The sequence below is a fragment of the Carassius auratus genome, chromosome 16, assembly GCF_003368295.1.
Source record: "Carassius auratus strain Wakin chromosome 16, ASM336829v1, whole genome shotgun sequence".
Classification (NCBI taxonomy): Eukaryota; Metazoa; Chordata; class Actinopteri; order Cypriniformes; family Cyprinidae; genus Carassius; species Carassius auratus.
In genome coordinates this window covers 20,443,082-20,465,917 of record NC_039258.1, presented here as the reverse complement: position 1 = coordinate 20,465,917, position 22,836 = coordinate 20,443,082, and positions in this window count along the sequence as shown.

The window sequence follows — 22,836 nt, the reverse complement described above, 5'->3', positions numbered from 1 at the left end:
AATTCGGATAAGACAGAGATATTAATTATTGGACCAAAAACACAGTACACAGAATCTTGTAGATTACAATTTGCAACTAGACAGATGTACTGTTACTTCCTCAGTCAAAAATCTGGGTGGTATATTAGATAGCAACTTGTCTTTTGAAAATCATATTTCCCATGTTACAAAAACTGCATTCTGCCATCTTAGAAACATTGCCAAGCTACGAAACTTGTTAAGTGTTTCTGATGCAGAAAAGCTAGTTCATGCATTCATGACCTCTAGACTGGACTATTGTAATGCACTTCTAGGTGGTTGTCCTGCTTCTTCAATACACAAGCTACAGGTAGTCCAAAATTCAGCAGCTAGAGTCCTTAACAGGTCAAGAAAAAATGATCATATTACCCCAATTTTACTGTCTCTGCACTGGCTACCTATTAAGTTCCGTATCAGTTACAAATTATCATTACTTACCTATAAAGCCCTAAATGGTTTAGCTCCTGCGTACCTAACTAGCCTTCTACCACGTTACAATCCATCACGCTCCCTATGGTCACAAAACGCTGGACTTTTGATAGTTCCTAGGATAGCAAAGTCCACTAAAGGAGGTAGAGCTTTTTCACATTTGGCTCCCAAACTCTGGAATAGCCTTCCTGATAATGTTTGGGGTTCAGACACACTCTCTTTGTTTAAATCTAGATTAAAAACACATCTTTTTCGCCAAGTATTCGAATAATGTATCTCTTAAATTTTGAGTGTAGTTGCATCTGATCAAATGCACATTCTTATTCTTTAGCTTGGGTTAAACTAATTCATTTGACTTTGTTGGATCAGCAGCTATGCTAATGATGTCTATTTGTTTCTATGTTTTGCCACGGAGTTTACATCCCGTGGTAACTAGGATTTACACAAGCTCCAGTCTGGATCCAGAACACCTGAGAAGAGACGATGCTGACCCCTCAGAGGACCCCCAATGATGCTAACCCTAAATCAACAAACAGAACTAACAAATATCGCTACAAGTGTGACTGCATCATATAATAATTATTAATTATTATTAATATTAATTATGTTCATCATCTGGCTGACTGCGTCTTGTATTAATTTTTCTACAAATCCTGTCATTCGTGCACAAACTGACAGTCACCACTTATAAGCTACTACAAAATATTGTAGAAACAATTTTCTGTAAAGTTGCTTTGTAACAATTTGTATTGTAAAAAGCGCTATACAAATAAACTTGAATTGAATTGAATTTAAATGTCCTTGGAAGTGCTTGGAGTTTACTTTTGAAGGTGTAATATCCCTAATGTACTATTCTCTGAAAAACAGGGGGCAACAAGGAATAATCGTCCTCTAAAACCATCAGGAATAACTAGTGAGTAGTTACTGGCTGCATCCGATACTTTAGGCAGCTAACTCACTGAGTATCAGGCATTTTTTGTCTGACTTGAGACGGCACCAGCACCACATGACTGTCACGTGTGGCATCAAAGTACCGCGAGAGTGTTTCAAGAGCAGTGAGCTGACTCAGCCGCCACAGTTTCCCCAGAGTGACTGCAGGAGCGCTGATGGCGACACAGCTGTTTCACTATTGGCCACATGACAACAATCACATGTGTTTCGGGGTTTATTCAACATTTGCAGTTCCAATAATGGCCACAAATCTGAGGTGTCTGCTTGAGTGTAATTGTATGGGTGTGGTTACTCGTTGTGTTGATTAGTGTCACCAGCTGTCGTTGATTTCACCTCCTTTTATATGGCAGTAATTTCCCTCGCATGTTGTCAGATCGTTGTGGTTGTTCCTTGGTGTGCGTCCTGTTCTTGTGTCTCGTCAGCCCAGTTCTCCATCTGGAATTCGTCAGTTCTTTGGGTCGTCTGGATTTCGTCCGTTCCTCGTGTCGTCTGGATGTTCCACGGTTCCTGGGTTTCACTACACGCTCTTTACCACACCACCACTGGATCACCATCTCGTCCCTGCTTCACCACCACCTGATTGTTTGTCCCCGACCTGTGTCTTTATTCTGACTTTCAATTATTAAACCTTGTTTACTTGAACCTTGCATCCTCTTGTTATTTCATCACAGAACGATCTGACCAAACCATGGATGCAGCAAGCACTTCTCACAGCATCTCACGTATGGACCAACAAGAAGAAAACATTTCAGGCACAGGTCGAGGTGTGGGAGAACGGACACAACTGCTGCTCCTCATTCCAGGCACTCTCCGAAGAAATGAGGAGAGTTTTCGATCGTGCAGTGGCGGGTAAGGAGGCGGCCAGATTACTCGCTGAACTGCGACAGGGAGAAGGCTCGGTGGCGGATTTTTCCATTTAGATTCCGCACCCTGGCCGCTGAGTGCCGTTGGAATGAGGAAGCGCAGTGGGATATGTTCCTGCATGGGCTGGCTGATAGCATTTATAAGGAAATTTATGCCATGGACTTACCAGAGATGCTGAACGGACTGATAGAACTCGCCCTGAGAGTGGACGCTCGTCTGAATTGGGTGACCCGGCTGACGCGCCCCAGCCGTCCACAGCCCAACTCAGAGAACCACCAGCTCGACGGTGCGAGCGCGGTCAGCCCCACATTCGATCACGAGCTCATGCAGGTTGGGAGAGCTCGGCTTTCCCGGGAGGAGAGAGAGAGGCGGAGATCCCAGGGACTTTGCCTATACTGCGGCCGGGCGGGCCACTTCATCCACTCCTGTCCGGTAAAAGAGCCGGCACCCGGTAGTAAGTATGAGGCTACTATCGGGTGGGATCTCCGCCGAGAAGCCCTCATCACCATCATCGACCCTCCTCCCGGTAAGACTGAGATGGCGAACATCGACGCACTACACCAATGCACTACTGGGCTCGGGAGCGGATGGTAATTTTATGGACTTTAAACTGGCTGTTCAACTTCAGATTCCAATCACTCCCCTCTCGCACCAGATCACCGTCAACCCACTCAATGGACAAGAACTTCCCCGGATTACACATTCCACTGACAGTATCAACCCCATCACTTCTGGCAATCACACTGAAACCCTCTCATTTCTCCTCATGGACTCACCACTTGCACCAGTGGTTTTGGGACACCCGTGGTTCTCTAAACACAACTCCTGGGTCGACTGGTGCACTAACACAATTTCCACATGGAGTAACCACTGTCATGAATCCTGTTTAGTGTCTGCCTGTCCCTCTGTGTCTGGTTCTGTGTTTCAGAGTAAGGCAACGGATTTGTCTAATGTGTACCTCGACCTGAAGGAAGTGTTCAGTAAGTCCCGTGCTGCCTCTCTCCCTCCACATCGTTCCTATGACTGTGCAATAGATCTACTGCCAGGTAAGACTCCGCCTAAGGGCAAACTTTACTCTCTTTCTGTTCCCGAGAGGGAGGCCATGGAGAAATCTATTTCTGATTCTCTGGCCTCTGGGTACATCCAGTCTTCCTCTTCTCCTGCGGGGGCGGGGTTCTTTTTCGTTGAAAAGAAGGATGGTTCTCTGCGACCTTGCATTGACTACCGAGAGCTGAACAACATCACAGTAAAGAATTATTATCCTTTGCCGTTGATGTCTTCAGCTTTCGAGAGGTTGCAGGGAGTATGAGCATTGCTTTCACAACGCGCTTCCTCAGACGATAAGATGCAACCCTGTGCGTTGTTTTCTCATCGACTATCGCCTGCCAAACGCAATTATGACATTGGTAACAGAGAGTTGTTGGCAGTAAGTTAGTGTTGGAGGAGTGGCTTCATTGGTTAGAGGGTTCTGGGGTACCTTTTATCGTTTGGACCGACCATAAGAATCTTGAATACATCAGATCAGCTAAAAGACTCAACTCCAGGCAGGCTCGGTGGGCTCTTTTATTTCAGACGTTTTGATTTTACTCTCTTGTACCGCCCAGGGTCTAAAAACATCAAACCTGACTCTTTATCTCGTATTTTTGATCCATCCGAATGCCCGGTCACTCCCGAGTGTATTTTACCTGAGAAAGTTGTCATCTCCACTCTGGTATGGGAGATCGAATCGAAGGTCAAGACAGCCTTAGAAGGGGTAACACTTCCTCCTGGTTGCCCATCAAGTCCTTTGCTTGTGCCGGAGGGGTTACGGTCCGACGTTATTCGATGGGGTCATTGTTCCAACGTGTCATCCAGGATTGACTCGCACTAGTTTTCTAGTTAAGCAATGATTCTGGTGGCCACTAATGGCTCGCGACATTCACGATTTTGTTTGGCTTGTTCAGTCTGTGCCACAGGTAAGACATCTAACCGACCCCTAGACGGGCTACTTCGACCGCTGCCTGTCCCTTCGAGACCCTGGTCCCATATCGCTCTAGATATTGTCACCGCCCTCCCGCCCTCTAATGACATGACGGTTGTTTTAACCATAGTGGACCGGTTCTCAAAGGCGGCACATTTCGAACATTTCATCCCCTTGCCCAAATTACCTTCAGCCAAGGAGACAGCGGTCACAGTCATAGACCACGTCTTTCGGTTACATGGCCTCCCGATGGACGTGGTCTCTGACAGGGGTTCCCAATTCGTATCCAAATTTTGGAAAGAATTTTGTAAATTACTTGGGGCCACAGTCAGTCTGTCCTTGTGCCAGGGCTGTGCACAGACCTGTTGAGGGGCATGTGCTGAAACTGAGAAAGGGCACCCCGCTCCCTTTATTTGCAGCAATTCCATACTGGCTTTCTTCTCTTGTTTTGTCTGGAGGTAATTCCCCCGCACCGGTCGCCATCACATTCTCTTGATCTACACCAGCAGTTCCATACTTGCTTTCTTCTCTTGCATCTCCTTCTGGTAACTCTCCTGCAGATGCTCCTGTATCTTGTTCACCAGCAAATTCTTGTACATAATCTATCGCTTCTCTCTCTACATCTGAATTACTACTTCCTTCCTTTTCTTCTTCCCTGCTACAAACTAGCCTGATCCATGAAGTAAGTGAGCTGCTACCCTTGGCTGCCTGCTGTCGCTCCCTCTCCTTCTTTTTCTCATTTCTCTCTTTACGGGGCACAGCACTGCAACCACCAAGTAATCAAAATGTATGTAAGTGCAAAAGTTTTTTTGTCAGTATTATTTGTAGGGTGCTGTGTTTTTGAATTGCTCTTGTGTACTCCCTCTTTTTTTATTTGCATTTATAGAGAAAAAAATACTTGAATCATACATAAACGTTAACCAAATAATACTAATTAGCTTATAAAACCAAACAGAAACCAAAATCTTTTTTTTTATTGAACTTTATGCACTTTTTTATGAACTTTGCAAAGAAAAAAATTATATATATTCTCTTTTTTATCTATTCTGTTTGGTTTTATATGCTAATTTGTATTATTTGGTTAACATGATTATGAATGACATTGAGAAGAGGTAATTTAAGTAATTATGTCCAACTCATTTCCAGATACCGTTACTATAACATATCCAACATGTATCCGCCTACCTGGCAAAAAAATTATACTGTGGTGGACCAGGGATGTTGGTCTCTTGAAGGTCTCTTATTCACTAATCTTTCCCTAAAATAAGCCAGCAATGAAAAAATAAATAAAAACAGTGTGAAAAGTACAGTTGCAGTGAATAGCATTTCTGAAGGATCATGTGACACTGAAGAGTACTGATGTAATGATGCTGAAAATTCAGCTTTGATCACAAAAATAAATTACATTTTAAAATATATTTCAAATAGAAAAAAGTTATTTTAAATTGTAAAAATATTACACAATATTACTGATTTTGCTGTATTTTGGATCAAATAAATGAAGCCTTGGAATGAATCATGAATTACATTCTGCATGATAAATATAAAGATTTTTTTTTAGTTACTACTACATTACTGTAGTAAAACCATGTTTTACTGCATTTTATACATGTGAGGACAAGCGGAGAGTATACCATAACATGATTAGCCTAAATGTTAATAAATTAAGTGTATCAGCAATCATAAATCAAAGAAGAAATTTCTTAGAAATATATGTTATCTAGGTGACGAGGATCACTCGTCTCTTTGTTTAAGTTCCAGTACGAAACAGCGCGGGGGCGCACCTGTTATGATTTTTCCGATGGTAAAAACAAATTATATGTTGTTGTATTACTTATCAATATTTTTTGTTTTTGACCAGCGAATGTGTGCAAATGTTAATTTTTTTTTTGTCCGTCACTAAAACGGCATCACATTACATTTTCATCTACAGGTTACAAATTAGTTTTTGTAGCTATATAGATGGAGCGCTCAGTTTTTCCTGTGGTAAAATGCATTTGGCCAAAATTGCATTTTATAAAAGATGAAATGCTACTGTATGCACAGGCTATTTAAGTGTTGGCTATATATTGGCTATGACTAGATGGCAAATGCTAGCTCTCTCTCTCAGGCGACGTCCCACATGTCTCAGTCAGTCAGACAGACATCCAATAAATAAAAGATGAGCCTTTATAGACATAGTGTTTAGTAGTACTTATTCAAACAACAATATATTTATTTATCCTTCGCAAAACTTTGTTCAGCTCAGCTGTTGTCTACTGTGCGGCTGCTGTGGAACTTCAATTGATCAGCTTACTGACACCTTGAGGATCGAATAAGATTTACACAAGCTCGTTTTAAGAACTTTCATTTGCAAAATATTTGTAAAACAGACAGACAGACGTAAAGGGTGACCAATAGCATTGATAAAAAAAAATAAAAAAAATCACCACCAAAAAAAGGGCACTTCGGAGTGTAAGGGCAAAAAGGGCATGTGCTCTGCACAGGTTGAGCCCTACCTGTCCACGTGCCTGCCTTGGGCTATGATCCCCAGAGCAATGGTCAGTCTGAGCGAGCCAATCAGGACCTCGAGAGAATGTTGTGATGTCTGGTTGTCAAGAATAGAGCTTTCTATGGTGGAGTACACCCACAATTGGTTGCCAGTGTCATCCACAGGCCTCTCGCCATTTAAGTGTAGTTTAGGTTACCAGCCACAAATTTTTCAGAGTCTGGAATCCGAAGTCGCGGTCTCCTCCGCTCAAGCATTCATCCAGAGGTGCCGCCGTACTTGGACTAGAGCCCGTGAGACTCTACTCCAAGCAGGGGGGCGCATGAAGGCCAAGGCCAATCGCCACCGGTCAAAGCCTCCCATTTACGTCGTGGTTCAAAAAGTGTGGCTTTCTACTAAGAATATTTCTCTCCGCTCTGTGTCTAACAAGTTAGCTCCCAAATTCATTGGCCCGTTTCCTGTCACCAAAATTATTAGTCCGGTAGCAGTCCTACTCAAACTTCCTCCGGCGTACAGGAGAATTCGTCAGTTCTTCGGGTCATCTGGATTTCCTCAGTTCCTCGTGTCATCTGGATGTTCCACGGTTCCTGGGTTTCACTACATGCTCTTTACCGCACCACCACCGGATCGCCATCTCGTCCCTGCTTCACCACCACCTGATTGTTTGTCCCCGAACTGTGTCTTTATTCTGACTTTCAATTATTAAACCTTGTTTACTTGCACCTTGCATCCTCTTGTTATTTCATCACAGGAAGCACGTGAGTGTCACTAACGGGATCAGAAAGTGTCCGGCTTGACATGTTTTCAACTCCGCTCCTGACTGCAAGCGGCTGCTCTTCTGACAGACAGGCAGAGAAATGGTATACAGCTAAATATAGAAAGTTTGTGATGACAATGTGGATATTTCATATAAAACATACATTTACAAAAAATGGGCCTGCTATATTTTACTATAACTACATTGGCTTACTGTTCTATCCCTCAGCAAGGGACGAACACCCCTCAAAAAGAAAAGGACCTGCTGTTTTTAGAGAACACCCTTGCTGCTATAACTACAGGGGCCTGCTGTTCTATCCCTCAGCAAGGGATGAACACCCCTCAAAAAAGAAAAAGGGCCTGCTGTTTTCTTCCGCTGAAGAGAACACACTTGCTGCTAAAACTACAGGGGACTGCTGTTCTATCCTTCAGTGAGGGACGAATAGAAAAAGGCCTGCTGTTTTCTCTCACTGGAGAGAACAGCATTGCTGCTATAACTACAGGGGCCCGCTGTTCTATCCCTCAGCAAGGGACCAACACCCCTCAAAAAGGAAAAAGGGCCTGCTGTTTTCTCCCACTGGAGAGAACACCTTTGCTGCTATAACTACAGGGGACTGCTGTTCTATGCCTCAGCGAGGGACGAAAAGAAAAGGGCCTGCTGTTTTCTCTCACTGGAGAGAACACCATTGCTGCTATAACTACAGGGGCCTGCTGTTCTATCCCTCATTAGCCCCTTTCACACTGCATGTCGGACCCAACAAATTGCCGGACCATTGCCGGGTCGCTTTCTGTGTGAAAGCAAACATGTCCCGGGATTGATTCCGGCATTTAACCCGGGTCGGGGACCTAGTAATATTGCTGGTTTCAACCCAGGACAAGCGCTGTTTGAACAAAAGCAAGATCTGATGCCGTATAGAAAGGAGGAATCGCGTTACCGGCTGTTTTGAAGGAAGATCAACGTTTCTCGACGAAAACAATATGTGCAAACTGTAATGAAGCAGAGATCAGTTAGTTCCTCACTTTCCGCGCTGACACCGAGATCGTTCGCTTGCTTCAGTGAAAGTATAACGTGCCTAACGTTTTCGACTCATAGTCTCATACATTACACGTCACACCCTGATGTCAAGTATCGTTACAGGATCTTTACGGGTTTTGTGTACCTATATCCCGGGCAATCACTGGCAGTGTGAAAGTGCAAAATCTAGCGACCCGGGAACAATTGCCGGAACACGTTAACCGTGTATTTGCCGGAATCGCAGTGTGAAAGGGGCTATTTAGGGGCGAAAAGAGAAGGGCCTGCTGTTTTCTCCCACTGGAGAGAACACCCTTGCTGCTATAACTACAGGGGCCTGCTGTTCTATCCCTCATTGAAAGATGAAAAGAAAAGGGCCTGCTGTTTTCTCCCACTGGAGAGAACACCATTGCTGCTATAACTACAGCGGCCTGCTGTTCTATCCCTCAGCAAGGGATGAACACCCCTCAAAAAATGAAAAAAAGGCCTGCTTTTTTCTCCCGCAGGAGAGAACACCCTTGCTGCTATAACTACAGGGGCCTTCTGTTATATCGCTCATCGTGGGACGAAAAGAAAAGGGCCTGCTGTTTTTCCCCTCCCTCCCCATTATAAGCACGTACAGATTACCTTGAAGGATTACCCAGAAGGTTGTCTGGTTGTTGTCTCTTTGTTTCAGATCACTAAGGCTTTCAAGTCCCGGTTGGCATGGACCTCACTGAGGTCCATTGAGAGACAATCATCCTCATAACCAAGCTACAGGATAGACGTCCCACTGCCACACCCATAATATTTAACAACAGGCACTGCGCAAGTTTATGTTTATGTAACCTCTTTTTATGTAACAAGTGTACAAGATGAGAGAACATGCAGAAAGTCATGGTAAAGAGCACAAGGAATAATTGGTTAAAAAGAAGGGGGCACCTCTGTCGTATGGAACTGCTTTGGGCTCAAAATCTCAGACATTGACTAACAAACACTAATATGCAATTTGTGTTACCATGTTGATGTAGCCAAGGTGGAAACACCAGCAATCACTTTAACCATTTAAAAATTATGCATGCACATGACTATGAGGAATTCACCCGAATGTGTGCAGCGGATATTCCCAGAGGCAAAGCTTGCCTGTATTCAAGAATGGCTCCCACTCAGCAATCAATAAAGTCTTCATTTGATGCCAGTCCTACTTATGACATAAGAGATCACATACTGAAGGACATGGTGTGAATTCAAACAGTGGAGAAAGAAGGTTTCAGAAAGCTGATTAAAACTCTGAAGAACCATATGTATGTACAATCCACTACATTGACAGTGACTGGAAACTGCCTACTAACTTCAAACTTCAAGAATTCATCTTGCTGTGTTGGTGAGTAAAAACAAGCACAAACCTGACTACAAAAAAAGTTGGGACACTGTACAAATTGTGAATAAAAACAGTAACAGTAAAAAAAACAGAATGTGGAAGTTTTAAATTTCGATGTTTTATTCAGAATACAACATAGATGACATATCAAAGGTTTAAACTGAGAAAATGTATCATTTTAAGGGAAAAATAAGATGACAAGGCCATGTTTACCACTGTGTGGCACCCCCTCTTCTTTTTATAACAGTCTGCAAATGTCTGGGAACTGAGGAGACAAGTTGCTCAAGTTTAGATTGTTCCAGATTCTCTGAATCTTTGGATGATATTATGCACTATAGATGATGATAACTTCCAACTCTTTGCATTTTTTCTCTGAGAAGCTTTCTGATATTGCATCACAATTTTTCGCAGCATTGGGGGAATTGGTGATCCTCTGCCCTTCTTGACTTCTGAGAGACACTGCCACTCAAGAGGCTCTTTTTATACCCAATCATGTTGCCAGTTGACCTAATAAGTTGCAAATTAGTCCTCCAGCTGTTCCTTATATTTACATTTACCTTTTCCGGCCTCTTATTGGTACCTGTCCCAACTTTTTTGGAATGTGTAGCTCTCATGAAATCCAAAATGAGCCAGTATTTGGCATGACATTTCAAAATGTCTCACTTTCTACATTTTATATGTTATCTATATTCTATTGTGAGTAAAATATATGTTTTTGAGATTTGTAAATTATTCCATTCCTGTTTTACTCACAATTTGTACAGTTTCCCAACTTTTTTGGAATCGGGTGTGTAAAAAATAAAATAAAATAAATAATAAATAAATAGATAAATAAAAAGTTCAACGCAGCAACTCGAGGTTGGAAACAGCTTTGTGTCAAAACAAAACTCAGAACTCAAAACTTTTAATGAAGAGAAAATAAACTAAAGTAAAGGAATAAAAGTAACAAGACTAGATCATTTTTCATCTCATCGTGGGTTAAGTAGCAGTGGACGTGCAGGCTGGAGCACACTAAAACTGAGCTAGAAGAATGCAAAAATGGCGTCTAAAAGCATGGCTAAGAGCCCTAATGCAAAAAGCTAAAAGCAAATTGTGTTGGGGTCCTGAGTTTATAAACTGGGCTGTTAGACACATCCAAAATGATGTCTTGACCAATTAGACATGTCTTTGCTAGGGTGTTGTTTATCATCCCAGATACATTAATCAGCATGCTATCTTTTAAGGTCACATGCTGCTAATTTTCCCACTCTTATATAATTTATATTCAGAGTATAATTTTGGACATGATTTCTATAACAAGAATATATTACATTTTACAAAATACTGACAGATAGAAATGGTCAAAGCATGAAAATTCAAACACACACATAGTAAATATGACTATAAACCTGTAGACTATTCAATAGTTATTCAAAATGGCAAACACATTGAGTGATTAGAACATGTTAATAAAATGTGTGGGATATATGCTGTACATTATATGGAGATAAGCATTGGACTGATATTCATTTATAGGCCCTTTTGAGAACGTTTTGGTGGATCTACACCTGTTAAAGACATTCTCTCTGTCATTCTGTGAATGAGAGGATGTGCTTTGTGAGGAGCTAGAAGGAGGGTCTAGAAGAAGCCCATTCTTTGTACTGGGTGATGTCTTTGTCCATCGGTGATGGTCATGCTGTGCATCTCTTTGACCATTAATCTTGGTTACTTGCAAATTTGGCAAACTCCTTTCTGAGTTGGAATTGTAAGTAAGTGTTCATTTGTTAAATGTTGAAAGCTGTTCGAAGCTCCTAGTTCGTTAGGCTCTCTTCAGACTTCACAATAGTGTTGGAAACCCTGATCTTGGTGTTGATGCTGATCTCTGAGATTTGCAGATGTTCCTCAGTTGGAGGCATTTGTCCCCCCATGCCTGTCAATTATGCTGCCAAGGTAGGAGAAACTGCCCACTTTCTCTAGTACCTTCTCTCCCAGATGTCATGGGTGTTTTACTTGCTGTATTGCTGTATTGATCTTTAACACCTAGCTCTTCTCTTTATTTATGTTGAGGCTGGTGCTTGAAGTGGAAAAAAAGAACCAACAGTACTCCCAAACTAGAGCTGAAGATCTTTGCCCGGTTTGCGAGGTAAACGAGCGGTCATGTGATGTGTTTCGATTAGCGCGAGAAAGATGCGAAGCAGGTGTAACGGAGGCTTGCCTCTGGTGATTACGTTTTGGTTGCACCAGCAACTAAAGCAAACTCTTCAGTCTTCAGTCATTGAGTCTTCAATGCATAATGTTGACATAACGCTAATGTTGGCATTATTCTTTTATTAAATAAAGCAAATCCGGCGGAGCCTTTATCTTAATTTCGTTATTGCCAAATACCCATCTTAATTTAACATTTATCTTAATTTAATTTTTTTTAAATGACTCGTTTTTATTGGTGCGTTGGTCTATTTATAGGTTAAATGAGCCTATGTCTAGAATGCTGAGATGTTACGATGTGACAGGACTTATTTTATTTCTTTATTCCAACTTCCAAGTGGTCTAGTCTACGTTAGTTATGAGTAAATTATGTTAAAACATGAATAAATTGCTCATTGTTGGCAAAAGGCAAAAGAGCTGTGTGCGTGCGCACATTTGAAATAATGTTGGGCTGTAAACGGGTTCGGGCTTCAAAAAAGCTGTCAATCAAAATGTACTTGTCGGGCTCGGGCCGAAACCTGTCGGGCTCGGGTCCTGTCGGGCCTAACTTTTAAGGCCCGATTACAGCTCTATCCCAAACCTTTCAATAGAGTTTGGAAATGGAATGACATACAGTTTGTCTTTAGACCTAATAATTACACATTTACATTTGAGTGATTGAGGATGGACAGCAAATACATTATGAGACACTACATAAATGTTGAGAATATACTTAACTGAACATCTCTCAAATATTTCCCTACATGCAAGCTCTTTACAGTAGCTAAAACAATCTGTTTGTGGTGGATGCAGAACATCCTTACACTTGAAAGCCACTAGGATCATAATTTCACAGACAGTTCCATCACTTAACTTTACAAAATAATTGTATATCTTTTAAAGAGTTATTACAGGAATGATAAAGGACACTGCTCACTGAAAAAAATAAATAAAATAAAAATACAAAAATAAAAGATTTCTAATGCAGTTTACTTCATTTAAACAATTCATTTTGCTTTAACACCATCAGGTTTCCCATTCACACATGACTGCATCATGTTGAACAGACTTGAAACAACTTTATTTTTTCTTTTAAATAATGATTTTGGAGAAAATATGTTTAGATAGACTATAGGTTATTATAACTAATTAAACTAATCAAATAGATACATAAACAGTAAATATATTTATTATTTATATATTTAACGATTATATAAAACGATTAATTGAACTTACTACTTTATTAAGGAAAGTGGGTGCAATCAATTTATTTGAGCCACATTTAAACACATTTAGTTGTTAAACTTAACCAGCTAAACAATGCTAATGTATTAAAGTTATCAATGGCAAGTGTTAAATATGCAGTGTTTTACACCACAGTTTGTCAGTGAAAAAAAAAATAAAAATCTTCTGTGCTTTTCTCAGTCGGACACAGACAAACGAGTCAGGTGTTGTTGTTTTTTTTTTTTTGTTTTTTTTTTGGTCTTTTAAAACAGAAACACGACTGACATATAACCTTGTGAAAAAAAAAAAAAAAATCTGTGAACCTGAAATACAGCCAAGTATGGTGACCCATACTCAGAATTTGTTCTCTGCATTTAACCCATCCAAATTGCACACACACCTGGAGCAGTGGGCAGCCATTTATGCTGCGGCGCCTGGGGAGCAGTTGGGGGTTCAGTGCCTTGCACTAGGGCACTTAAGTTGTGGTATTGCCGGTCCAAGACTCAAACCCACAACCTTAGGATTAGGAGTCAGACTATCTAACCACTAGGCCACAACTTCCCATACATTAAACTATAACTATATTAAAATAACTTTTAAGTTTGTTAATCATTATTAATGATCCACTTCGTCAGTTTTATCTAACATATCCATGTGATGCTAATTAAGTTTACTGATGCAGCCGAAGCCCCGGCAAATCGGCTGGAGGAGCATTTATGATGGCTGTTTTGCTAAAGTTGTTTGCCTTTTCAGACTGATATTTGCACCTTACATTTGTTATTTTATTTTTTTAATTAGAAACTCATACTTGCATATGTTTTTTATATCGTGTCAAAGCAAAGGCAGCATGGAATGCTGGGATGTCAAAGGAAATATTATGGCTGCAATTCTATGGGCCTAAAATGAAGTAAGTTAAATAGAATTCACATGGATTTAATTGATGTGTTTTAGTGTTATGTAAACCATCACTTTCTGAAAGGTTCTTTAAAATATATTTCTTCATTTTTGGATAAATTGCTATTTTTGCAAATGTAGCAGCACAAAGGTGTCTTCTAAAGCAGTACAATATTTTAGAACAAAATTTAAATCTAAACATTGATCACCTTATATGCTTACACGACCCAGACTAGTACTGGTTCTTTCACACCACATGATTGACATCATGATATCCAAGGATCAGTTATGTTTGATGTATTGTACTGTAGTGTGCCACCATTCATCAGATCCAGATTATAGTGTCAGAATGAATAGCATACATTTTCAATTTGCCTTGGATTCAGTCATTATGCTTCAGAATAATTTGAGTTGGGTCTTAATATGGATTACTAAAAAGGTATTTAGTGTTATATTTCCACTTGCCCTTATCTTAAATTTGCTTTGGGTTTGTATAAAGGTGTGTTGATTTATTATATTATTTATTTGGTTGTTTTATTAATAAAAATTCAATTCAATTCAAGCTCAAGAACATTCAGCTGAAACAACCCTGAAAGTGTTTTTTTTTTTTTTTTTTTTTTTTTTTTTCTAATTAAATCCAGTTGACCAACAGCTCTGGAAGACATGTTGTGAAAATTACTACTAGTTTTTGAAAAGTACTACAGGCTATTAAATGGGCACACATCCTGCTGAATAAACACTACTCTGATGCTTCACATTTTAATATTAATGTATGAAATTTTAAATATGTCTTTCCACACAAGGGTTCATTTTACTGGATGTTTTGAATGTCTTTGAAGATGAAGAGGTGATGTCAACCAAGTCTATGGTCAGTGCACTGTTGTTTTTGCACTTTATGCCCTTATTAAGCGTACACTATATTCTCAAAGCAGTATAGAAAATGAATGTGTCTACATTACAATTTAGCCTGAGCTGTACTATAAATACTATTCTTTTCAACTTGAATATTGTTGTACAGTACCATGTGATTTATAGTGATGTAGTCACTTTTGTTTTATACTGAATGTTTGACTAATACACTGCCGGGCTCCAGACTAATATTTGAGAGCAGTGGCACCAGCACCACTAAGTTCTACAGATGGTGGCGCCAGGAACAGATTTAGTAGCGCTGGGGGTGGTGTGTGGATGTATTCATAATAAAGTGTTGCTACTAGGGATCTGTTGAGACAGCTCCTTCAGCAAGCCTATGCAAGAAAAAGTGGTAGCCCCTGTGTGACAGGCAAGACTTAGTATAAAATGCTAGATTCTTTGCCATATCCCTTTAAAGGAATTTCTCTTGATTTCAAGCATTCAGCTTGACACAGTGTCTTGTTTCCTACCCAGGGAACCATGGCTACATTCGTAACCTAACATGTTCTCCTCCATGAATACTGTGATGTCAACGTGTGTTAAATGGTGAATGCTGTGCTAGATACACAAAACAGCCTCATCTTTTTAACCCTCTGGAGGGATCTGGAAAGAGGAGCAGGTGTAGTGGTGGACAAGACAGTGATGTGTTCTCCTGGAGCCTGTGGTGACCTCAGTATTCCTCTCTCAGAGACTCCATGAGGCCTGATGCATATGCTGGGAGAAGCTAGCACAAGTTAGATCATGTTCACTGCTGACTCTGCGTTTCCACATGACCTCCATCACATTTGCATCTCCATTATGAGCGGAAGATGCAGTCTAGTAGAGGTGGTTAATAACAGCTTGCCTGCACTTCTTCAAATAATCTTCACACTACCTCATTACTTGCAATGTCTCACAAAGTCTAACAAACACACCACATTAAAAAAAAAGGTCAAAAAAAGCTTAAAAGCTAGTTGCAGTGCTTTACCACAACCTATACACATCTCGTTTTATCTCATTAAATAATTGTTCACTGATTTAGTAGGTAGCAAATGTTTAAAAACAAGATGTGCAGTTGACATTTTCATGGAGCAGCATCTCTGTTGGATCCATAAGCATCAGCTCTCCCGCCGGTGGCAGAACCACAGGCGGAACGGGACCTGATGAAGGTGCTGTGTGCATCACCTCAGAGTCTGACTCAATTTTTGTTTCGGTATCAAATTTTGAACTACATCATATCGCCGGGATGATAATCCTTTAGTGTAAAGAGAACACCAAGTTACACACCACTGCGTTTCTTGAAGCAGGTTCATTCCTGAGGTCCCCTCTCTTCACCTGCTCAAACATACCCTATCCTGGAAAATACCATCCTATTTCTTGTTAGGAAACCTGTGGACTCGATGTCCTGACAGGCTGTAGTTAGTGCAAACTCACAAAACCCAATTATTTACCATGACGATAATAAATTGAAATAAAATAAATAACAAAAACACTGACACTGACTCAAACTGACTCACAACTGCTCAAAGCAGAGTGCAGCACAAGACTCGTGACGCAATATGACATGATGTTAGAAAAAAAGCAGTTTTTGAAAACTGTAAAGGAAACAGTCACTTTTTATTCTAAATCTGTGCCCTCACTTATCGTAAAACATTTTCAAATCCTGCATTAATGGATCATATTCATATTTTAAGGTTATATTAATAAGATTTTATTTATTTTTTTACCTGCAATATGCACTTTAAGTCGCTGCGGTATATTTTTAGCAATAGCCAGGAAAACATTTGTTAGATTTTTCTTTTATGCTAAAAATCATTAGTTTATTAAGTAAAGATTATGTTTCATGAAGTTACATTTCCTACTGTTAATATCAAAACATAATTTTTGATAAGTAATATGCATTGCTAAAAAAGACTGACAGGACAGCTGATTGTTTGTTGCCTCGTAACATAAACTGCAGCTCACTGCTCTTTTTTTTAAGTCACCAAAAATCCATGTGAAGCAATGTAGCAGTAAATTAGTTTTGAGTGGAGATTAACAAACTGTACAACTTACAATATGCTTTAACCTCGCACACTCCTCCCTAATTATGTTTAATGCATAACACGTCGCTCTGCTCACATACTTTGTCTCGCACACTTCAGTTCACTTTGAATGGAACATATAGCCTACAGTACGTTCACTTCGAACAGGAATCATGGCGGAATATACTGTGATGTCCACTTCACAGGTCACTTACGTTTGAATATACAAATGTCTAAAGCCATAAGGGTCCAGGCATCATTCGTTTATTTGTTTTTGCTTTCACATATGAAAATGAAAAACAACTCATTTTTTCGTTAGAAAAACGAAAAACGAAATTATGACTTGATTTTTGGTTTTCCTGTTCTTGCACTGAAATCGTAAAAACAATTGATATTCCCATTGGGTTCTGTGGGTGGTGCCAAATCCGATTGGTCATTGATTTTCAAACTAAGTTTTCCCAATACTCTATTTTTTAGCCTGTAAAAATAATAGTCTATATATGCATGCTATTTGTTACCCAATTATTTGGCTTCACTGACTGAAAAAATCAATTGAAATAGCCTAAATGTTAACATGTTCATGCACTGACAGTTGTCATCATACAAATTTAAATAATAAATGTTTTCTTTGTTATAGATGTTTTTATTAACTTAAATTCTTATGAATAATATATATATTTTATAATGTATATGTTATTTAAGGCCTGTATGCACATACAGGTTTAGGGGGCAGGACTTAGGACAAAGTATAGCGGTAGGCTAATATTACATCGTCATGATAATACAATATAATGCAGGATGTGCTCACTCGGTTGAGAGAAGATCAAAACTGTATTTTTAAATTCATTGTCATAGCTATTTGTCCTCTTATGTCAGATTCTTAAATTTAGTCAACAAATTCAACCCTGAATGCAAAGACATGGTGCACGGCTATTATGACTAAATAAAAGAAGTCGTTATCAATAAAATATATTTTTGGATTGACACAGGCTGTTTAGACATGGCATGGGGATTTACACAGCAAATTATAATTGCATAAATTATGTTAAGAGATTAATGTTTTTAATGTTAATGTAGAACGTCTTTATTTTGAAAAACAGTGACCAATCAGATTTAGCACCACCCACAGGACTCAATCAGAATATGAAGTGGTTTTTCTGATTTCCGTGCAAGAACGGGAAAACCAAAAAAATCAAGTCATATTTCGTTAAAAAAATATTAATAATAATAATAATAATCATAACAATAATAATAATAATTCCCTTAGCACTCTTTTACAGCCTCCCAGCTTGTCCGGCCTGTTTTGACACAAAACGAAACTACTCTGATGTGCGCACCTGAGACTGTTACTGAAAACTGTGCTTCATGCTGGACAGTATTAATTTATTACCAGTTGTTCAAATTGTGGCAATCTAATACGGTTTTAATGATAATAAAAATATTAAATGGTAATACTAACGTCTCGGTTACGTACGTAACCCTCGTTCCCTGATGGAGGGAACGGAGACGTTATGAGACCGACAAATGGGGTCTCACTTGGGAGGCCAATCATCTCTGATTTTAAGAGAAAACGCCAATGAAATTGGCTAGTGGATTAACACACCTGAGCCACTCCCGTGCCGACGGGTATAAATAGGGTGACAGGTGCATCCACCATTAGGTTTTACGCTGAGGAGCCGAGAACGTGTCCCGGCAACAGCGAATGGTTCAAGGTTGTGGCATGGGGACATAACGTCTCCGTTCCCTCCATCAGGGAACGAGGGTTACGTACGTAACCGAGACGTTCCCTATCTGTCGGTCACTACGAGTTATGTCGACCGACAAATGGGGTCCTATGGAAAACGCCACAACCTGAACCTCGTCACAACCCTGTGGCGCTGCAATTGTTGACAAGCCCTGGCGTGCCACAAAAGCTACGCTTAAGGTCGTAACCTTCCCAAAGCCCCAGCGCAAATTCACTGACCTTGGTACCGAAGGGGCCAAAAGGTGAGTACATCGCTGCTGGAGAAGGCCATGCTGCTGTTCCGCCCACATAAAGTAAATGGAAGGGATTTCAACCTTCGGTGAAAGATTGCTTCAAATCTTCCCTATTTGTTCTTCCAGCTGGCAAGACAATGGGGAAGCGAGCCTTTAGGAAAGGCCGCTACGGAGACCACATCCTACCCGTAGGGAGGTGACATGTGGATATACCGATATGGACTGACCCAGGGGGCAGTACTACATATGGAAGGGGTCTCTGAGGCAGGTCCTACCTTGGAGTAGGGATGGAACGGCTGCCAGAAGAGACTGACAGAACGGTCTGTCAAGGGAAGACATGGGTTTGCCAAGAGGGAAATCTTACCGTGAAAGAATACACATATGGGATTACCCGTAGGGAACCCAGCCATATGGACACCTAGCCCAGTACAGGTGCTGACCGGCTCCGGGCATGCTAACGCCAGTACTGGGCCTGGCGACAGACTGCTCCGCCAAGTCTGACGCCGAGGGTGCTGGAGGATGCTCTACCAGGGTACGCCAACCGGGGAACTCTACTGGGAGAAGAAGGCGCTCACATCCCCGTGTTAGGGGCAATGGCGCAGCAGGCGAGACACCCAGCCAGCCCTTCCCGCCAATTACCTGTTACCCAACACACGGGAAGAAACTGGCTCTACACAGAGGTTGTAAAACCTCGCAAAGGTGTTAGGTGTCGCCCAGCCCGCAGCTCGACAGATGTCTGCCAGAGAGGCGCCGTGCGCCAATGCATAGGAGGAGGCCACACTACGTGTGGAGTGGGCCCTCACCCCCAGGGGGCACGGCTCGCCTTGGGAATGCTAAGCCAAGGCGATGGCGTCCACTATCCAGTGGGCCAACCTCTGCTTAGAGACAGCCTTCCCCTTCTGCTGACCTCCAAAGCAGACCAGGAGCTGCTCAGAGCTTCTAAAGCTCTGGGTGCGGTCCACGTATATGCGAAGCGCTCTTACGGGACACAGCAACGACAAGGCTGGATCTGCCTCCTCCAGGGGCAGCGCTTGCAGGTTCATCACCTGGTCTCGGAAGGGAGTGGTGCGAACCTTGGGCACGTATCCAGGCCGGGGTCTCAGGACAACATGAGAGTAGGCCGGCCCGAACACGAGGCACTCTTCACTTACCGAAAATGCTTGGTAGTCCCCGACCCTCTTGATGGAAGTGAGCGCGATCAGGAGCGATGTCTTGAGAGACAGGAACTTCAGCTCGACCGAATCCAGCGGCTCAAAGGGACCCCTCTGAAGTCCCGCCAGGACAATAGAGAGGTCCCAGGAGGGAAACAGGGGTGTCCTAGGAGGATGTAACCTTCTGGCACCCCTCAGGAACCTAACGATCAGGTCATGCCTCCCCAGGGACCGGCCGTCCACTGCATCGTGATGGGCTGCAATGGCAGCCACATACACCTTCAGGGTGGAGGGTGACAGCCCACACTCCAGCCTTTCTTGCAGGAATGAAAGCATGACTCTGACCGGGCATCTCCGGGGGTCTTCTGTTTGAGAAGAACACCAATTTGTGAACAGACTCCACTTCAGAGCATAGGCCTGCCTCGTAGAAGGGGCTCTAGCCTGAGTGATAGTGTCTACCACCGCTGGGGGAAGATCACTTAGGTCTGCCGCGTCCCGTCTAGAAGCCACACATGGAGGTTCCAGAGATCTGATCGCGGGTGCCAAATGGTGCCAAGCCCCTGAGAGAGAAGGTCTCTCCTCAGGGGATGCGCCAGGGAGGGGCTGTCATGAGGAGCATGAGTTCCGAAAACCAGGACCGGGTGGGCCAGTAAGGCGCAACCAACAGGACCTGTTCCTCGTCCTCCCTGACCTTGCACAGTGTCTGTGCGAGCAGGCACACTGGGGGAATCGCATATTTGCGTAAAGCCCGAGGCCAGCTGTGTGCCAGTGCATCTGTGCCCAGGGGGGCCTGGGACAGGGAATAGTACAGCTGGCAGTGGGAGGACTCGTGGGAAGCAAACAGGTCTACCTGGGCTTCCCCGAATCGACTCCAGATCAGCTGGACCGTCTGGGGATAGAGTCGCCATTCCCCGGGGAAAGTGAACTGTTGTGAGAGTGCGTCGGCTGCACGATTGAGCTCCCCCGGGATGTGGACAGCGTGCAGCGACTTGAGCCACGCCTGACTCCAGAGGAGGAGATGGCGGGCGAGTTGAGACATGCGACGTGATCGTAGACCGCCCTGTCGGTTGATGTAGAAACAGCCGCAGTGTTGTCCGTGCGGACCAACACGTGCTTGTCCAGCACTAGTGGACGAAACCGTCGCAAAGGTAGATGCACTGCCAGCAACAGGCAGTTGATGTGCCAAAGCAGTCAAGGTCCTGTCCAGGACCCTGAAGCTGCCTGCCCGTTGCATGTCGCACCCCAGCCCGAGTTGGAGGCATCTGTTGTGACAACAACGTGCCGGGACACTTGTTCTAAGGGCACGCCGACCCGTAGAAAAGCAAGGTCCGACCAGGGGCTGAATAGGCAGCGACACATCAGTGTGACGGTGACACGATGTGTACCGCGGCACCATGCCCATCTTGGGACTCGGGAGTGTAACCAGTGCTGAAGTGGTCTCATATGAAGCAACCCGAGCGGCGTGACTGCGGCTGCGGATGCCATATGCCCCAGGAGACTCTGAAAGTGTTTCAGTGGTACCACTGTCCTGCCTCTGAAGGAACTCAGGCAGTTCAGCACTGACTGGGCACGCTCGCTGGTGAGACGTGCCGTCATACTCACCGAGTCTAACTCCATACCGAGATAAGAGATTCTCTGCACAGGGGAGAGCTTGCTCTTCTCCAGGTTGACCTGAAGCCCCAACTGACTGCGTGGACATCGCCTTCCCGAGGGACCGCGCCGTGACCTTCGTCGCCCGTAAGGCGAAGTCAGTCGCCGTGCGCAGCTCCTGCATCAACCCCGGGTCGGTACCACCCTCGTGCATTGCTTTGAGTGCCTTGGCTTGGTGTACCTGCAGGATAGCCATGGCATGCAGGGCAGAGGCAGCTTGGCCCGCAGCACTGTAAGCCTTGGCAGCGAGCGCGGCCGACAGCTTACAGGCTTTGAACGGGAGACGTGGACGATTCCTCCAAGTGGCGGCGTTTTGCAGGCACAGGTGCACCGCAACTGCCCTCTCCACCTGGGGAACCTCCACGTACCCCCTGGCTGCCCCGCCGTCGAGGGTGGTGAGGATGGAAGAGGGAGACGAGCGGCTTCTGGCCGTGAAAGGGGCCGTCCACGACTTCGTCACCTCTTCATGCACCTCCGGGAAGAAAGGCACCGGAGCAGAACGAGGTTGTGAACGAGGCCGAGAAACCAATCATCAAGCCGCGAGGGCTCGGGACTGGGCGGTGTAGTCACCTCCAGCCCGATACTCACGGCTGCCCGGGCAAGCATGGCCGACAACTCCAAGTCAGATTCGGCAGCAGCGACAACACCCGAGTGGGGCAGCCCTGCCGAACCCTCATCCTCAGAGGTCGATAACCCATCCCCCGATGCAGCAATCAACATCTGGTTTTCGGGCAGCGCAACGAAAGACACGCTGGGACCGCTGTGAGACGGCCCAGCAGAATCAATTGGCAGCTGCACGGGACAGGTGCTGCGGGAGGAGTGAGAGGTCCGTGGGGCGTGGCCCGGCGGATAAGCTCTCACTGTAATCCTCAGATCTCCCAGAGCGCCAGCCGGCGGGCCTCTGCTCGAGCCAGAGAGACCGGAACGGGTGGCGACAGAGGGGTCTGCTGCACTCCCCTTGAGGAGTGAGAGACGCGATCGCAGCGCTGCCATTTTCATACGCCCACAGTAGATGCATGAATCATCC